This window comes from Peromyscus californicus, unplaced genomic scaffold (genome assembly GCF_007827085.1).
Source record: "Peromyscus californicus insignis strain IS unplaced genomic scaffold, ASM782708v3 Scaffold_13__1_contigs__length_99412109, whole genome shotgun sequence".
Classification (NCBI taxonomy): Eukaryota; Metazoa; Chordata; class Mammalia; order Rodentia; family Cricetidae; genus Peromyscus; species Peromyscus californicus.
Window position 1 is genome coordinate 39,870,066 of NW_026294424.1, and position 20,545 is coordinate 39,890,610.

The 20,545-nt window shown below is 42.9% G+C and overlaps 1 protein-coding gene across 12 annotated transcripts in view; it reads right to left on the reverse strand.

The window, feature by feature from the left end:
- The window catches only part of Ldb2 (LIM domain binding 2), a 351,760-nt gene that overhangs the window by 185,983 nt on the left and 145,232 nt on the right, over nt 1–20,545 (reverse strand). The gene's annotated exons all lie outside the window — the stretch shown is intronic.

A 20,545-nucleotide genomic window follows, 5' to 3' on the forward strand; every position in this document is an offset into this window, starting at 1 on the left:
ATTCGGATATGTCCCTTTTCTGCTCACTTTGCTTTGTTAATAGCTCAATGGTGGACACATGATAACAATGTGGACACAGGTAGATAACATGGTAACACTTCCCGCAGACCAACATGGGAAGGCATGTTGGTCATCACCCAGCCCAAGTCTTACAGACCCCCACATAGAAGCTCAAAAGTGTTTCCATCCTGGCTGTCCTCTAGCCATGGGCAGACTGAGCCTCACCTTCCAACTCATAGCCCAGTGTGTGTGCCCCTGTGGTCAACAAGGAAGCTGAGCAAAGCAAAGTCCTGAGCAATCAATACACTTCTGAAAAAATGCATTGTTTCTTAAGTCTGGACATAGCAATGGGCATGCTCAGTTACAGAAGTAAGGAATTGGGTGGGATTGTCTTACAGAATAAGCCAGTCCCACTGAATGAGAATTTATCTGAAGATGCCATGAGACTCAAGAAAGAGGTGGGCAGGTCCTGGGTTTCACAGGATGGAGTTTATTAAGGATTTGCTGACAGCAAGACCATGGATATCCACAGTTTGGATCAAAGGACTTCTCATATAATAGTCAGGGAAAGAAAAGTGACCTCATCCACACCAAAATACATCTGGTTTAGCTCAAACTGCTATCCAAAACACTGGACACATTAGTGCCAGAGGCCAGCTATAAAGCCCTGAAAACCACACAGTGGATTTTTTTACAGTTTTCCTGGAAAACTGTGCAAGGAATACAGACCAAGCTGACTAAAGGAGCCACCATAGCAGTTGGACTCAAGGTAACTGGAGTCATAGCAAACTGCCTAAATAAGATAACATGGCGAGAGGGGAAAGGAATGTGGTATCAGGCAAGAAGTGCCTCAGATAATCTGGGAGGTGAGGCAGAGCAAAATCTTTGTGCACCAAGTGACCCATCAACTGTGGATCCTGATCTCAAAATGTTTGAAGCTAGCTTTCCCAGAAGCCTTGCATCCTAGTACACAAGAGGAAAGAGACGGCCGTAGCGTATGTATACGTGATGGACAGATGCAGAGATAATTAATAGTAAACTATCAGGTGGAAAAGAAACTGCAACTGATGGATTGATTGATTGGTTAGGGTATGGCTTTTCAGGCACGGTCTCCTGTAGCCCAGGTTGGCCTGAAACTCACAATGCAACCAAGGATGATTCCAGCAAGGAATCAACAACCTTGATTCCTGCTGCTGCCCCTCAAGTGCTTAGATGACAAATGTTCACCGTTGAATCCAAAGATTCAATCCAAGAGCAAACTCCAAATATTCTTGTCCTCAAAAATTATGAAAAAGAAAAAAAATACCCAACAGTTTTTGGCTATAAGAGTAATTTAATTACAGCAACAGCTAATGATTATATTTAGCTCTAAAGTTTCATTCATTATCACATGCTCCAATAACTCATATCAAGTGCCTAGTGTTCTAATAATGCTATAATTCTTACCTGACTGCAGCAAGAAACTATTTTCTTTGGTCAGGCTTCATAGATTACCTGGAGTAGCCTGTTTAGGCAGGAAAGATCCTATCAGCTACATCTTTGTATCTGTCATCAGAATCAAGGCTATGTGGCCAAGGGTGACTTAAAAACTACTTGTTAAATGCTGACTGAAGGTGAGTTGTGATCCAGCCAACTAAGAAAGGGGAGGATATGGGGTCTCCAAAATGAATCTCCCCAGGACTTTTTACCCTGGCAGTTTGCATACAAAGAATGAAACCCCAGCATCAAATCAAAGCCACATTTAAAAATCAAATGAGATCCAATTTTTATTGGAAGGACTTAGACATATAGATCTGTGATCTACGACTGTATGAAATACAGCCTATGTCATCATCAGCCAGAGCCTGAAACTTGGGGGACAAAGTCCACAATTAGACAAAGCAGGCAGAACGCTGCCTCCTAGAAAAATGAAGTGCCTCAGACCATTTCCAATTTCAAAGCAAACATCATCTTTCAGGTTAAAAACAAAAGCGCAAGCCCTCCTCCAGCTTTCGAGGCTCACACTGTGCATTAAGCTTGCCATATTAACAGACGCTTCGTAAGTTCAGTCTTTATTCAAGCTATTATTTGTTGTATAACTGCACTGTTTAAGGGTAATAAATATTTACTTGTGGAGGAGTGACTGGGCCAACAGATACAAAAGTCAATCGGGGGAAAAAAATCAAGCTTAAAACTTAACATTTTTTCTTTGAAAGAAACTGGGAAGAAACGAGAGAGAGAGAGAGAGAGAGAGAGAGAGAGAGAGAGAGAGAGAGAGAGAGAGAGAGAGAGAGAGAGAACAATTCAGAGCTAGAGAGCAGGAGGGGGAGGGGAATTAACAAATCTTTGGAAAATAAAGCTGCATAATCTGCTATATTTCAGGCTGCCTTTATCCTCCAAATCCTCCATCTTTGTTTAAGCAGACTCTATAAAAATCAGCTCATTGGCTTCCCCATATTGTACACCTCCCTGCACAAATCAAAGCTCTGAATGAAAAGCTGATAATAAAAAAGAAGAGGAAGAAGAAAGCTCACCATCACCAGACACATGAGCAACCTGCTGGGTTTAGAAAATGGTTATTGTTTCTAATCCTCTCCTTTCTCTTTGGGAAGTAGATTGTCTTTCTAAAGAGCACACACTGGCCCCTGTGCTTGTTTTGATTGGGGATTTTATGCCACACAAAGTGTTTCCTTAACCCTGTGGGAGTGAACAGTAATGGTGAGACCCTTTCATAGAAGGACATAGCCCAGACCACCTTACACTGCTCTCATGGATGCCTCTGCTGAATACAATCTGGCTGCAGGACCGTCAAGGAACTTGGGATCTGTTCCATCTCTTTTGCTTTTGTTTTTTAATGTTTATAATGAATCTGGCTTCCATCCAGAAATTTCAGAAAGAAATATATCCTCTCTGGCCTTTTGGCTCTTGCTTTTCTTCCAATGGCTGCACTGTAGGGGGGACTCTGAGACACCCAACCTGCATGCCTCTCTTGTTTCAGGGGCTTTGTAAGTCTTCAGCTCAAATCTGAGAGCCCCTTTATCCAGCTGTGGCCATGAGAATCTCTGCTCCATGGTAGATATTGTTACTAGCAGATACCCACTAGTCTGTGTCATCTACTGGGACAGAGGTCACTGTCAATCTTTGAATCCTTCGAACCAAGTCCAGTGAGATAAGCAACGGTAAGACTTGCAGCACTTACCACCTTACAGGTTGCGTTTTTAATCATTGTAATAGTAAAAACCACATACAAAGAACTTTGCATATGTTTTCTCATGTATTCCTCTCCCCAGATCTCTAGGTGGTCACTAGTATCCACTGTCTCTCACAGCTGAGAAATGCAGGTTACTGAGGAGAAGCCAATCGCATACTGAGGGTGGAGTCAAGGTTTAGACTCACAGGCAACTTCAGAGCCTATTAGCTCTCATCTTTCTTAGCTGCTCCCCACACTGGATGGAATGAAATCAGAACAAGTTTGTGGAGAGCTATCCATTGTTCTTATGTCTGCTGTTCCACGCTAAGCTTCTGTGACCTCACTGTGAGGCATTCTGCATCCCATAGGCAGCCACTCTGCTCTCTGAAATCCGAGTTTGTTATGAGCCCCGCTGACTGCCAAGACCCTTGTCCCACAGAGTTCAAATGGCTTTTCTGAGTCCATATAGAATCAGATGAAGCCCTGGCTTTAGACTGAGGCCTGGACACTTTTTCTTAGTGGGATTTTGAGGGATTTGGAATTTGAGAGGAGGAGGGAAAGAAGGGAAGGGAACAGCAAACGTGTAACTGATCTGGGTTCACGAAAGAAGTGAGACAGGGATGGAGGAGGAGCAGGACAAGGAAGGAGTGGATGCAGCCTGGTCACCTGCACACACAGGGGCGACTGGGGGACATCTGCCAGGACCAGAATGGAATGGGTTGAAAATATTGAGGCAGAGTGGGTTGTAGTAAAGGGGAATGGTTTAGAATGGAAAAGCATAGATTAGCCTGGAAAGCAATGGGGTGGTGTGGACATAAATGACTTAAAAAGGAAGAACTAGAATGGGGTGGAGTGAACAGGAAAAGAGTAAGGTGGAGTGGAAAGAATGGGGTGGGGTAGGGTGGAGTGGAGTGGAAGGAAGAGCCGTGGAATAGAACAGGCTGGAATGGAAACAGCCAATTTCCCACTTGTCACCGATAGCTCTGTTTCAGCTTACATCCTATTTCAATCTGTGTTACTCGTTATTAGTTAGATTGCGGGTCTCATCCATATGGGAAATCTCTAAGGTCCCATGTGATACTGGAGAAGGTTGAGACCTTTTTGATGAATCATAAAAGACACCAGATCCCCCTCCCCCACTTTCCTCGTCTTTGCTCTCACTGTCCACACATGCGTAGGAAAGTCACGTGAACACACAGAGACATGGTAGCCTCCTCCAAGCCAGGAGGAGGGTCCTTATCCTGAATCAAATTAACCAGAAGCTTGATCTGAAACTTCAAGCTAAATGTCTGTGACTTAAGGCACCTGTGTGTGGTGCTCTTGTGCCTTCCTGAAAAGTCTGACCTCTTCTCAACCTGCTTTAGCCTCCAAATCTCTTGGTTTTGCCTAGGCTACCTGCAACCTGTACCACGAGAGAAGTGTTTGCCCAACAGTATCATCCTGATTCCATTCAAAAGCAGTGTTTTGGGGAAACAATGCCCAACAAATGCAAGATACCTAGAGCATAACCAAATCCCTTTTCAAACCCCACCCAGTTGGCCTTGAAAAGCTGTGGGAGAATTCTAAGAGCATCTCAACAGGAATTCAGAGTCCCTGCTCTGAGAAGTAGATCCGTGCCTTCCATGCTGGTTTGTAAAGAATTTCACCCATCCATCCCAATCACTTAGATTCCCGTCTAATTATGGATGTGAACCAGCTGCATATAGAGAGAAGCATTCTGTCGCTGTGCTGACTGTTGTTGCAAGACACCAACTTTGTGGTTTCACCCCCCCCTTGCCTTTTGCATAGGCTTTGGGGCTTGGTGGGAGCTCTCTTGTATAAACGCAAATACGATTATGAGTTCTGCATCTTGGCACACCCCAAAATGGTAAAGGACAGCGCTATTGCACTCGCAGTAACAATGCACTGCCTGCTGTCCCCTGCAGAGCTCCAAATGTTTCTTCATTAGTGTGGGTTTGATCACAGTGCTCTTTGCCACTCTAGCTTCTATTCCCGAGCACAGGAAGCTGAGAATGCTATACACTGGGTGATTATTAACCTACAGCCAGCAAATCACAGCCACTCAGTACACTGTTTTAAACTCATTTAATCCCTCATTAATAACCTTAATTATTATGCACTGATAGAGCAGGACTTCATCAGATGGATAGCTTGAAATTACCATGGCAAACTCGTTACCATCCATAGCTATAGTTCCATAAAAAAAGTCACACTGGAAACTAAGAAACCGCCCAAGACAAAAAGTTTTATTTTAATGGGTGATAGCTGACAGCCTGAAATGATTTCTCATCTATACATACATCTGAAGCATCAGCTAGGAGGGTCCAAGTTGGGGGACACATTGTGGGATGCTTTCCTTCCTGAGATGAGGCTTGACTACAAAGTAAAACCAGTGTAAGTTAAAAAAATGAGTACTACAGAGTTAGAAAACCAAATTACGCAAATAAACCCACTTTGCACCTGGGTACTGTTTCTCTGCATTAGCTGAGGTTTAAGAACAAGGAGAGAGGTTGGGGCAGGGGGATGCTGCAGAGGTCACTTACTCAGAGATCACTCCCAAAAACTGCACTAGGGGACCAGTCCTGGTTGGAACTAATTTTGTAACAACTGTTAAAGAAATGAAACTGTGAACCAAGTAACATCTGACTCAAGCCCCTTTTTAAATTGGACAGAGTTCAGATTAAATTTATGGCTCATAAAGCATGGAGTGGCAAATCCAGTGAGGCTTCCTGAGCTCAGGGATGCCTTTTCCTACTTCTGAGACAGCGAAGAAGGAATAATTGACATCTACCCTGGTTACTCACAATGACAAGGTAAACCGGAGGGATGTAAAAGTTAACACAAGCTGCGTATGGTGGTGCACACCCTTAATCCCAGTGCTCAAGAGGCAGAGGGAAGTGGATTGCTGTGAGTTAGAAGCCAGCCTGTGCTACATAGCAAGTTACAGGACAGCCAGGGCCATGTAGAAAGACCCTATCTTGAAAGAAAGAAAGAAAGAAAGAAAGAAAGAAAGAAAGAAAGAAAGGAAGGAAGGAAGGAAGGAAGGAAGGAAGGAAGGAAGGAAGGAAGGAAGGAAGGGGGAAAAAGTTAACATATGAGGAAGATATGGTAAGTTGCATACCTAGAATGAATTTGAACAGATGGCCAACCATTAGCATTTTTTTTTTTTTTTTTAGCAAAAGGCTGTTTGAGGTTAGAACAGTACATAGGCTGGAATAGTATACTAAAGTAGAATAATATTCTTGGCATCTGATTTTCATGTAGGTCTGGAAGGTTTTTTTTATTTACTTTAGTTTTTATTTTTATTTTTACTTGTGTATATGTGAGAGGTGGGAGGGGGTACTTGTAGAGGCCAGAAGAGGGTATCAGATCCCCTGGAGCTAGAATTATAGGAAGTTAGGAGCTGTCTGGTATAGGTGCTAGGAACTGAACTCAGGTCCTCTACGTAGAGCAGCAAGTACTCTCGACATCTGAGCCCTTTCTTCAGCCCCTGGAAGCTCAATGGGCACCAACCAATTCCACCTACGAATCAGTCTAGACTTTCGGAATCAAGCTATGGGTCCAACAGGTAAATAACTGGGTTAAACAACGGAGCTTTAACAACTTGGAGTTTAATCCATCTGCCTCAAGGGGAAGCACTGGGAGATGTCATGGAACAACAACGGCACTGGATGCAGATGGATTGTCTGATACCAAAGGATTCAGGCTCAGTCACTGGTGCCACTCACTCATCCAGTCAGCACTGCAGTCATTTGGCGGCCATGTGGAAATACTCTTCTGATAAGAGGCTGGATGCTGCCTCTACTACTGTACACAAACCACCCTAGCCATCAAGGCAATAATTAACTTCATTTTGATGTTCCTAATTACCATGTTTACTTCTCACACTATCACAACATATTGGCTTATCTTTTAAAAATATTGTTATTAGTAGGAACAGATATAATGGATAAAAATCTTCGTGTTTGGGAGAGACGAAGCTGCAGGGAGATGACTCAAATTTTTAGAGGCAGCCTGGCCCAGGAAAAAGAAAATGGGTTTGGGAATGAGAAGGCAAACAAAAACCACAGCTCGGATTCGGCTCAGGCTCAGTTTTCTTACCATGTGAAGGAGAATTGCTGGGCCACATCAGATAAGGAACACTCGCTAATACTCTGAGCACAGTTTGCGGCACCTGGCAGCTTCTGCTTCAGTGGTGACTGTTACAACACTAAGGGCATCTGATTACAATCTGCTTTGGGCAAAAGGGGTCCTCACTGCCCACTGGCTCCCTCTGCTTCCCTTAAAACATACAAGAGCTTTGAGCTTTGGAAATTACTTCTCTTCAGCCCTTACGGTATGCAGATGGCCTTGTCCAAGATTAGAAGCTCCCACTTAGCCTTTACGATTTAGACGGTCATTCTTAAATCGATAAAATTAATTTGGATTCTGCTAGACAAAATCCACACTGGTTTGCGTCAATTGTGAAGACACTTCTGATTTTCACAAAACCTACGCAGACTCTTAAGGCTGCCAGAGGTGTTCACAGAGGGGGTGAAAAGCCTGTTTCCTTATGTATTAAGTGACAGAAGATGAAGAACATTTGGAAAATTAATGAACAACTGTTAGCAGCATTCAGTGTAGAAGAAATGAATATGTGAGTGGGTAAAATAACATTTGCGATCCCATATTGAATAAATTCCCAGCTTAGATTGTTTACTCAGGCTTTATGCAAATCTTCCCAGTTCTGGTTGGCTGATATTTCTAGGAATTTGGAGTCTTTTGATAAAGGGGGTAGTTTTGAATTCTGGGTCTAATTCTCCTACAGTTTGGGAAAGTCTCTATCATGTGGATTATCTGTCTCCTAACCTTTGTGATGGAAGTTCAGAAAAAGCAATTGGGTGGTAGAGGGGGAGGGGAAGGGAGGAAAAGGGAGGAAACCATCTTCCAACTCTCCTACATGGACTTTGTTTAACTAAACACTCTAATACATGCCTGAATTGTCTTTTTACAGAGTCTTAGTCCCCATGTTGGTTTCTGAAACTCCCTTTGGTGATTTAACTGCACTACATTCTCATGTTACCGAGAATTTTTGAAGACATGAACAGCAAATCCAAAGCCAGGAAAGAAAAGAGGGCATCTTTTGAAAATTTAACTAATTAATTTATTTATTTTACACCTCGAGTGCAGCAACCCCTCCCTCCTCTCCTCCTATTCTTTCCTTCCACCTCCCCTGTGTTCCCCACTCCCTCCCCTGACTCTGTATTCATTCAGAAAGAGGCAGGCCTCCCCTGGGCATCAGCAAAGCATGGCATATCAAACTGCCATAAGACCAAGCACCTTCCCCTGCGTTCAGGCTGGGCAAGGCAATCCAGCATGAGGAGTAGGTTCCCAGGAATCAGACATAGCACCAGGGACAGTCCCTGCTCCCACTGCCAGGAGTCCCACAAACAGGCCAAGCTACACAACTGTCACATACATGCACAGGGCCTAGGTCAGTCCCACGCAGACTCCCTGATCATTGGTTCAGACTCTGTGAGTTCCGATGAGCCAGGTTAGCCATGGATGTCCCTGACCCTTCTGGCTTCAACAATTCCTCCTCCCTCTCCTTAGCAGGGCTCCTGAGCTCAGTCAAATGTTTGACCCTGGGTCTCGAAAACAGGGCATCTTTAACGGCTTTAAAACAACTGATTTTTAAGGAATAATTGAGTTTTATATCTGAATTCAAACTTTCAACTTTAAAAACTCCACAGTCAAAATGCATCATGAAAGCGTGTATTTATTTCCTGAGTTAAATGAGGGAGGTTTGAATGTGCAGCAAAACAAAACAAAACAGAACAAAAAGAATTTTCAGTAACAGAGTCCAATTCATGTGATTAATGGAAAGACAAAAATGAAGCTTGGCATTGGAGATGGGAAGGAGTTCCTGGAGGTTTTACTGTCAGACCTCAGTAAATATGCCTTGGTTTTGTTTTAATAGCAACACGCCATGGTCCCTTCCATTTTAAAGAGCTCAGCCGGTTTTGATTCTCTACCTGACAGTGTCTATCGTTCGTCTTCTGGTCGACAGCCAGCTGTTAAATGTGACTTTCATCTCATTGCGTTTAGATATATTCCTGACTTTACACTGCCCTGAACGTGCCACTTGCAAGCCCTGGAGGTTTTCTAGGTGTCTATCACAGTGAGTTCTCTGGTAGCAGTTGCTTAGCTACATTGCAAATCTTTTGTTCTTTGCCATGGATCAATCCCACCAGGCCTCCGCTGGTGTGAGCTGTGCTTTTGATTGTCCCTCCATCCCCTCTGCTCTTCTTGTTGCTTGACTCAGCATGCCCGGCACTAACTCAGGAACACTCCGCACAGGCTTCATATGTTTTGTCTTGTGCTAATATGACACTTGTCTAATATAACTTGTGGAACTTCTTGTACCTATCCACTCTGGCTGCTCATTCCTGTAGGAGGCTTGTCCCCTGGATGACATTTTATTCACGAATATGAATATACATTTTCTTCTATATGAAGCGACACAATTACTGTGCCCTAATGCCTTACTATAATGTACACACATAGTTTCACTGACAGGCTGACAGAAATTCAGCCCTAATGATTGCTTGGAATATCTCTGTAACGTAACCTGTGTATTTTATTTACGATTTTAAAAAGACTTATCCTTCTGATGATAAATATAACTTTCCATAATGAGAGCAAAATGCACAGTGCCACCCAGAATTCAATGGCCTGGAAAGATCGTCAGTCACAGTGTGGACATAAGCCGAGCTTTACCTCTCTGCAGCAATCAGGAACATAATTTGGTAATTACAAGTGGTTATAATCAAGTTGGCCTGGTGCTTCTTAGCTGGTAATCCACATATGCATACACAGAATTACAGGATTTTGATGTCTCCAGGGATACCGAGCTTGCTGTTCTAAGATCATCTCATGTGAGAAAAGTATACTCTAGGAAGACCTTCTATTCAGGACAGGACAGGGAAAGGGCTCCTTGTGTACAGGTACCGAAGACCTGGGTTTAACCCCAGGGACACATTTGGTGAAAAGAGAGCACTGAATCCTGCAAGTTGTCATCGGGCCTCCTCGTCTTTGTGCGTGCGTGCGTGCGTGCGTGTGTGTGTGTGTGTGTGTGTGTGTGTGTGTGTGTGTGTGTGTGATGTAATAAAAACATTTAAGGCACCACAGACTATTAGCTTGTTACACCTATTACTTCCAACTAGTTCTTAAATGCCAACTGTTGGTGGTTAGGAGGCAAAGACTACAAAGACATCTCCAAAACCTACCTGGCACGTAAATATGCAACCAGGAACAAAGCAAAGCATGCAAGAGGTATGACATGTGTGCTGGCAGGCACAGACAGAGGGAGGGGAGGGTTCTTGTAGAGGGAACTAGGGATTGAAGTGGGCTGTGAAGGTTGAAGGTTGCAAAGGACAAATAGAACACCAAGGCAGAATCTGCCACCCCACATCCAAGCCCTTCTACCCTCTCAACCTACATACAAACAATGTCCCCTTCTCTTTTGTCTCATCTCCAAGGCACATTTCCCAACCTTCTACATCGTTCTGGTGTGCTTCTCCTTAGGTCCCCCACTCCATCCTCAACTATCTCCTGCAGAGACTAGGGGAAGGCTCTCCCTGCTTCACATGTGTGTCAGCCCATGTATTTTACCCATAGTACTTGTCACAAGAACCCATTTAACTTCAGAGGCAGGTGTGGCTTAACGGAGTCCAGATGGACAATCCCTGGCTCAGTTCGGAGACATGAAGTGGGCAATGAGCTGTCCATAGAGATAGCTGCCTTCCTGGGCAGTGGATATTGAAATGAGCTGATCTGGGAGTGGTTCCTTCCTCTGGATAGCCTTTAGTAACTAATAATTACTGTGTTCTTTTTATCTCATAAACCTTCAGGATTTAAAATCTGATCGACCCAGAAGACATGAACGAGTAAGAAGACTGTTTCTTACACAACAGAACTGGAGACAGTTATCTACCTAATGTGTCAAAGACAACATTGAACCCATTTTCCCCAGACTTCTTGACTCTACTACCTACTCGGTGGCAAGCCTCCCAGAAAAGGGCAGTTTACAAGGCCCCTGGGTGTCCAGATCTAAAGTTCTCTGACACAAAGTGTAGAAAAAACAAAAAAGACTTTTCCAAAATCAGAAGGGTGAGCACGAAGGATAGATTCAGAGTTTCATTCCCATCAAAGGCTTGTGGCCAGACCAGGCTCATCTCCCAGTTTCTCAGCCTGTGAGAAAGCATGAAGGGCTGTCAGGGCTCGGGGGCCTCCAGCACTCGTGCCAACAATTCCATAGGCTCAAGCATACCGGTCTGTTTGAGACCTCAGAGCAGGCCTGGAGAGATGAGTTAGAGAAAGCAAGTTCAGTTCCCAGCATCCACATGGTGATTCAAAACCATCCGCAACTCCAGTTCTGAAGTATCTATCGCCCTCTTCTGGCCTCTGCAGGTACTGCATGCACACGGGACACAGACACAAGCAGGGAAAACAGCCATACACACACAATCAGAAAATAAATAAACCCCCAAACAATTAAAACCCAGAGCAGCTTCTTCCAGGTAAGTTCCAACCAAGCAAAAGTATTAACCATTTCCCATAAGTATCCTCTGTGCCTCCCTTGGGATGCCCTGTTCCATCTTTCCTCACGGCCCTCCTCACCTCTTCTGTTTACCTGAATTCTACCTCTGTGCCATGTCTTTAACCTCTTGGGCAGCTTATCTTCTTGGGATTCACAGGACACTTGGTCTTGTGAGGCCTCTTAGGATGTATTTTTTTGTTATCATACAGTTACACATATGCCATGCTCATGCCTGCGAGAGTCTCTTCCCACTGCCAAGGCATGCGCTCACGTAATGCCTTCTCCTTGACAGCAGAGGCACTTGTGACTATGGCGGTAGCAGACCACACTACGGCTGTTACCTCCCGTGGAGGACAGATTTTGCTGATATAATAGAAGTTCCTAATCAAATGTCTGGGGTTTGTTTAAAAAGAAAGGAAGGAAGGAAGGAAGGAAGGAAGGAAGGAAGGAAGGAAGGAAGGAAGGAAGGAAGATAGATAGAAAGCAAGCCCCTTGAGTTGGCCTGGTGTAAACAGTTGACACTTAAAGTCATAGAGTTGAAATGAGGCAATTCCCTTGCTGGCCTTGAAGGAGCAAATTTCCATGTTATGTAGAGGACACACAGTAGGCTTTCAGCAGTTCCCCGGGTGTGACCTCGAGCAAGAAATTCTGTGCCACACCTCTGGCACGGCTGTGGCAGTCCTGGATTCAGGGCAGCCGCGGCTGCCTGCACAAGACTGAGCCAGACAAACATTTCACCATGGAAGGGGGAAGGGACCACGAAGTCCCACCCCTATAGGAGGAGTTATTGGCAGTTGGTGGCTGTAGGGAGAGTCATTTTTCTTTGGATAGAGGATAAGAACCAGTAGTTCACCCATGCCCCATGGGATGACCCCACACCCGTCCGTGCACATATGGACAGCATTAATTGGATTCAGTGAAGTTTTTTTTTTTTTCTTTATTTTAAAGAGGACATGAAGTTGGGTCTATGATGTGTTAGGGGGATTCCAGGGGTATTGCAAGGAGAAGAGGGGTAGATATGGTAAAAATACATTGTATCCATATATGAAATTTTCAAAGAATCTTTAAAATAATTTTTAAAAACAAGGGCTATCCTCCTTAACCATTGCAAGGAGCTGAATTCCGTCAGCAATTGTTAGCCTCAGCTAGACCTCAGTTTCCATTAACACCGTTTCAGCTTTGTGGTAACCTAAACTTCCAGGGCATCCAGTTTGCCTTCCCTGAGCTCCTGAACCAGGAAAACAAAATATGCATGAGTCAGGAGTATGCAGCAATATGGTAGGCTGCCATCAACTAAAGAGTCACCAGAGAGGCTGCATCTCAGTGTTCTGCACATCACTGAATCCAAAGCTGTTAGTGACTCCAATTGCACAGGACTCTGAACTATTGTAAAGATGAGTCAAAGAACAAAACACAATAAAATATAACCCACATCACCCATCTCCCTTCTAGATTATTCCTAATGAAAAAGAGAGCAGAGAACATATTTTTGCAAGTTAGTAACAACTAGAGACTTGTGTCCTAAAACAACAAAATGAAGGTATGGAGACATGAGTTCCGCTTTCGGAATTAACTAGGTGGGTTGCTGTGAATGAGGCAGAGCCGAGTCAGTTTCTGGATGTTATATACAAATAATCATTATAGCTATGATTGATTCACTGTCTTTACATACCAGGAAATGCTAGTGATAGATAAATATAATTTTCGTTGAAAATAGGCTCAGAGGGAAGAGGCATAATATACAGGATCGTCACTGTGGAAGCTGCTGTGATCACAAGTCAGGTTTGTCGGATTCACAACCCTGGGTTATTTGCCTTGAAAGCAAGGGTTTAGTGTGTGCTTTCATTGTGAGAACTGTAAAGGGCTTCCGCAGCACATGGCACAGAGAGACCCTCACAGAGGTGGGTCACATTGGAGATCTTCTCCAGGAAGAGACAATGGCAGGGACCCCAAGCCCTGCCCCGGCAACTGCAGGCATCTGAAAACCCCCTCACTCACAACCGTGAAAAGGGAGTCAGGCGCGAACTCTCTGAGCTTCAAAGATATTCTCGGGGCCCATTGGGGGTGAGCATAAATCTTCAAATTTATCTAAAGTTGAGCAAATTCACAATGACAAATGTAACAGTTCCTCTAAATTGAAGTTCATCGCTTGGCAGTCTGGGAGGTTTGGAGGAAGTGCCAGCAACAGGGACTTGGAAGGAAATAAATCTTCAGATCCCCTGAAAACACAGGGAGTTATTGTGGAAGACATATGGAGGATCCCATACTGCATGGAAGAAGAAAGCCCACAAATGTCAGCGTTGCCGCAGCGATGGCAAGAGGACGTCAGCAGTCCACGCTGAACTGTGAAAAGAAAGGGGAGCTGGAGGACCCATGGGCCATGGAAAACTAAATAGTCTTAACCTGTGCTGTTCCTGGGAGGAGCGAGGGAAGAGGGGGAGGGCCCATTTTTTTAGGATCGGAGCAGGAGTCCCTCTCATCTAATCAGGCAACAGTTCAAGAGCTTCTCTGTTTATCTGTGTCCAGCAGGGCACTGGGAAAGGGCCACAAAGCAGGCTTCCAGGGGAGAAGAATTAGAACCTATATTCACTAGGATCTCACTTTCTTCATCACACCGAGTGTTGAGTGCAACACCTGCTTGGAACAGGTGGTAAGGATGGCGTGAGATACTGTCATTCAGCCCGGCACAGCAAATATTAACAATGGGTCTCCCCGCTGCCACTTAGTATCAGTCACACAGGCTACAGAGGGGAACAGAGCACAGTTCCTCGCGTGTGCACCCTACTCAGACAGTCCTGATTTATCAAGGACTTTTCCAACCTTCAAGCCATCATTAGAACACTTGTCATTTTTAACTCCTTAACCAGGTCCCAAGTTTGCTGTTGTATTCAAACAACCACAGATAAGAATCCAGTGAGTGACTCCCTCCCTCTTGGGAAGGCAGCACACCTGTTTAAGGTATATACTGTTTTCTTAAAGGCTTTTCTCTTCTCTCAAGTCTAAATCTATGCTGAAACCTTTTCTTAATATAGACCTCAACTCTGCCTCATACTGAAAAAAAAAACCAAATTCATTATTCAATTCTTTTTATGAAAATTATAACATCATAGTTAGAATTCCTTAGTTTGAACTCAAGTTGCCATCAATACCTGCGTCTCTTTTTAGACAACAGGAAGTACCCCGTGTATTCCTTACTTCCCTGGGAATGGACCATCTTCCCCACTCCTGAAGGGACTGAATGGAGAGTGTGAGCCAACTGAACATTGCCCTGGCTGGTAACAAAGCCCAGCACTAAGAATGAGAGCAACGCAGTGGAACCATGAACAGTCCAGAGATGGCATGGGGCCTTGGGAAAGATGCTGCACACAACCGATGAGAAACAGGAGACTTCCTGAACTTCTGCAACTAATGCCAATGAGACGATGCTGCAGATCAGACTGGGTTTATACATCTCTGAACAGTTCCACCACTGAGCCTGCTCACACCAGGCTGGTGGGCCATTTTCTTAAATAAGGCACAGGGCTGGCCTGACAGTAGTTTAACAGGATAATTATCATGTGAAAACCAGCTGCCGCACGCTGGGAACCCGAATAATAACTCTCATAATTACTGATTTGGGGCCTGTCTTTTTTAAAAAAAAAAAAAAAAATAGAGTTCTAAGTGCTCCGGCCTTTGCAGTGACTACAATCTGGTACAGGGTCTAAGTGTAGAGAGTGATTACGGGTATAATTAGCGGTTTATTTGCATAATCAGTCAAATACTATTTATCATTTCTCTTATGGACCTATTGAAAGGCAGTAGATAAGCATGGGATGTTCACATATTTTAATGCACACAACCTCAAAAAAGTGGATTACTTAATTTTTTTCAAAGCTTGAGAGTAGGACTGTCCTAAATGCCTTAACTGAAAAGAACTGAGTCGGATGTACCAAATGCTGGAACTACTTCACACATGTGACACAACAAATATTTTCATAGGACATTTGTGATGTACAACTGCATCTCTCAGATAGGGAGCTGACTTCAGTTTGTGGAATATGTCCAAGCATCTACTAATTCTGAAAACACATACATGGACAATTGGCCTTTGTATGGAAAGTATTTCAGGAGGTTGATTTGTGTAAGGGACAGGACAGAGACGTGGAGATGATGGTATGTGGGTCTGTGAGTGAGGAAAGGCACCACACACTAGGCTGACCATAACTTTAGATGCTGAAAGTGAGTATATATCCCCAACATCAATGCAAACCCATCCTGACATAGAAAATGGCGTAGTTTTCAAAATGAAACCAAGGATCACATTAAAAGCAAGATTACTCAAAGGTCGGCATGAATAAGAAAGGGAAAAGAAAACACAATGCTCTGGGAACTCCAGATAACATATAGACTAGATTCTAGGTATAAGTGTGTTCTAGTTCATAAAATGGAGTGGTTCTATCACCATGCTGTGATGGCCTCGTTTATTCCTTTAGATTTTTGAAGTGTTTGCATAAATGTCAATTGTCAAATTCACGTCTCCCTGACTTGTGAAGAAAACAAAGATATATATTGTAACAGAAAATTTCCCATGTCAAACTGGGTTAAAGTGGGCACTGAAAGAAGATAGACCATCATAAAGACAAACATGTGGCGCATAACAGTTGTATGAAGTAGATGCTCTTGGAATGGAGGCACAACACGGTAAACTCCTAAATGCAAACACTCTAACAGGACTTCTGTGATTGAGTAGTGACTCAGGAAATTTATATCTTGATAGGAAATTTTTTTCATGGAACTTCTACAGCCTTAATGCAATGCATCTGAATATCACTGTACGTGTAGAAGAATAGTAATTTTTATTTAAAACAATATTTTATTTTTTATTAAATTTATTTATTTTACATCCCAACCATAGTTTCCACTCCCTCTCCTCCTATCCCCTCCCTCAACCTCCCTTCACCACCCCCCATCCATTCCTCCTTTCCTGTTCAGAAAAGGGCAGGACTCCCATGAATATCAACAAAATATGACACATGAAGTTATGGTAAGACTAAGCTAATTTAACCTGACTTCAATCAATGCTTTCTTTTACTGCACCTGTATATGCAAGATGTATTCACCACTTGAAAACATGATGTGGACATGATGAGGACACTCTGAGTGTGTGGTAAAGGATGTTTCAAATTGACATTCTCACTGTGGTGCTGAGCCTTAAGGAAAAGGTTCACAGTAAGAGACAAGGGGTATGTATCTCCAGGGGAAGGTGTCACTGGTGGATACGGGGAGTGTGGGGGTGGGGGGAATACATGCAATCCCAACATTTAGGAGACAGAGGCTGGAGGGTTGGTGAGTTTGAGCAACTATACAGGGAGGCCCTGGCTCAAATTAAGCAAAACAAAACAACAACACAAAATAAGAAAAGTTATGGCTAAGACTTGCTAAGATGTAATTCTTAGAAGTAATGGCTTGATTAGATCTTTAGCATCTCCAGAGAACAAGGTTTTATCCATTCATTTTTATGTATCCAGGGCACAGAAAATGACACATAGACCATCCTTAAATAAGGTTAAGTAAATAAATAGGTCTGTGTCCTGAAATTATGTCTAATAAGATTCATTCAATAAGAAGATGCCAACATTTACTTACTCATTGCTCAGAACCACTTATTTTATACAACTTCATGATTTAATCACACTTTTTATAGGCAAACACTCCAGTCGTGCATGGTCCAAAACATTTAAAGAATTTATCAGCGCTAGTGCCTCAGGTGCCATTTTAGTTTCGAGTCTAAAATCTGAACCTCGAGCCCTGATTCTCTCTACAAATTTGCAAGTCATTGTATGATTTATTTTATATTCCAATACAAGAGGAGTTGCAGCAACTTGAGATTGTGTTAGTGCAAATGTTTCAAAACACGGGGGGAAATCATAGGTGCCACACTGTGCCTACAGCTACTATGCCTACAGCTAGATTACCCCACATGTCGACTTGCATTTGTATAACAGTGCTAGGGGATTCCTCAAGTCCATAAGCATATATAGAAAGCCTTCTATATGCTGGCTAGATGTGTAGCTTAGGGGTAGAGTGCTTGCCTCGTTTGTACAAGGACCTGGGTGTGATCCCCAACAACATGAAGAAGAGGAAGAAGAAAAGAGGAAGAAGAAGAGGAAGAGGAAGAAGAGGAGGAAGAGGAAGGGGAGAAGAAACACATAAGAAAAGAAACCTTTAAAGCATGATAATATGATTAAAGCGTTGAATAATTAAGGTACACAGAATGTTTTGATATAAAAATATCACTGAAAACAAACGTTAAGAAAATTAATAAAGTAATTTCCCTAAATGTTGACCTTTGTTGTTGTAGTTGTGAATGTACCTGAAATGGTTGCTCTCAGGAAAATTTTGAGACAAAATAGTGTAAAGCTAACAGCAATCATCATGTTATGCATCCAATAAGACACGCCTATGTCCTATTTATTCCTACCTTTGAATAATCTTATTTTTAATTCATACCTTGTAGTGCAGTACCTTGCTTGTCCCATTCTCAGTGCTGTTGCAATTACATAGGAATTAGTAGTATGCATGTATCTTTACCACTCTTACTAACTTGCAGGCTCCTTTAAGGCAGGCCAGAGATCACACTTGTTTGTATGCTCGATGCCTACCCCACTCTGTAACGTAGCAACCTGTGGATAGCTCATAATACAGACTTGAAGCTTCAACTCAGGCAGACTGTGATTTCTGTCTTTCCGCTGAGGTGTTTCTTGAAGGGGAACTCACATAGTTAGCTAAGCACGACAGAAGCAGGACTTTAGTGAGTCAAAATACATTTCATACAACATGACGTTTCATGTTCCAGTCCCATTCAGCTGCTCTTAAATCTTCACAATTTCATATTCAAACATGAACTGGGGTCATTCTCTCAAGGCTGCAATATTTAACAACGAAAAACAGCAGGACACAAACTTAAATGTGATCTTTGCACAGGCAGAGGGTGATTTTGTAGGATAGTTCCTCTTCAGCTTCGGCTTAAGTTGGCTTACTTAGCAGCATGGAGACAGAGATGACCAGTAGAAAGCATATTGGACCTCTAGACTCTAATTGCTTCCTGGGCTAGCAAAATGGGTATGGTACCCTCTTGCAGTAGGCAGTCAGGCATATGATCGTGAGAGAGAACAACCAATTCCCTGGGTGCATGTGTTGTGGACATTACTTTAACTGTGTAAAGATGTGTTACATTTGTTTATTCTGTGGAATATTACATTAACTGTGTAAAGGTGTGTTACATTTGTTTATGCCGTGTTTGTTTAAAAGTGTAAGGATGTGTATTTAATTATGTAAGGATGAGTTGTCTTTGTTTCACTTTGTCTGTGTAAGGCATCTGATCGGGCTAATAAAAAGCTAAATGGCCAATAGCTAGGCAGGAGAAGGATAGGCAGGGCTGGCAGGCAGAGACAATAAATAGGAGGAGGAATCTAGGCTCAAGAGAAGAAAGAAAAGAGAAGAAGGAGAAGAGAGCTGGGAGAAAGAGGGAGACATACTTGGGGCCGGAAGCTGGGCAGCTGCCAGACAGACAGCCATGGAGACAGCAGGAAAGTATGATATACAGAAAGAATGAAAGGTACAAAACAGGTTAAGTTATAAGAGCTAGCAAGAAAAGAGATAAGCTAAGGCCAAGCATTCAAAACTAATAATAAGTCTCTGTGTCGTGATTTGAGAGCTGGTTGGTGGCCCAAAAGAAAAAGCCTGGCACATAGACAGCTCTGTTAAGCAATACATTTTTTTGTTTGCTTGTTTGTTTGATTGTTTTTAGTTATGATGTTTTCAACATATCCTTGGGGTTATCAGGTCATAATCCCACTGTGAACCAAGGAGCATCTTTATGATTATAACCCAAGTATGACATTACTAGACTAACGTTTTACCTGGCACCCTTACCTTCAGGATAAAACGTTCATGGTTAGGAGGGTCAGGTTAGTGTCTTCTTTCCAACATTGTCTATGGTAGGAGCCCCTATTGTCTAGAAACCAAGCGCCAATAGAAACGTCCGTTATTGTAACAATTGGGAAGTTCACCTTGCCTTTCCCATAATTCATTATGGGGTAGAGTCATTTTGGATTGATGCTCTTATGGAGGATACAAAAGTAGAAAAATACTCCATAAAATCAAGGCCAGGAATGCTTTGCAGCAGCATTCAACAGTCACAGTCTCCAGAAAACACATAGCATCTGTTTCCTCCCTATGCCTCATTTAGACCTCCCAATAGAGATGTTGAAGGCAGAGATCTGACTTGTTTAAATTTATGTATTCCACGATTTTCACACTATGAAGAAAAGATGCAGTCACCACCTATGATTCCATGAAAGCTTGATTTATAACATATATAGGGCAAATAAAAACTCACCAAACCCAAAAGATCAGTCATAAATATGGGGACAATTGTATCTCCAATTTGGAAAGCACTTTAAATGTATTCAAAGCACTCTTTTGTCCATTACCTCATATGCTCATTAGTGTGGTGTTCATCAGAGATGTGTCCCCCCCATCTACTGTTATGGGCACTCTGTAACTTGTGATAACCTCAATCTGAAACCACGAATGGGAAGATGCACATGCCCGTTTTTCTCCTTCAATAGGCTGTCAGTTCATCTATTACTGCAGGCTTTCTCTGAAGTCATTTTTTAATGACTAGTCTGAGACTTTCCATTAATGCCACAAGAATACATTGCCTGAGGATCTTCATTGATTGTACTAATTTAAGGTAAAAGTTTTAAATAAAAAATGATGCAAAAAGCACCCAGAAATTTTTATGAAAAACT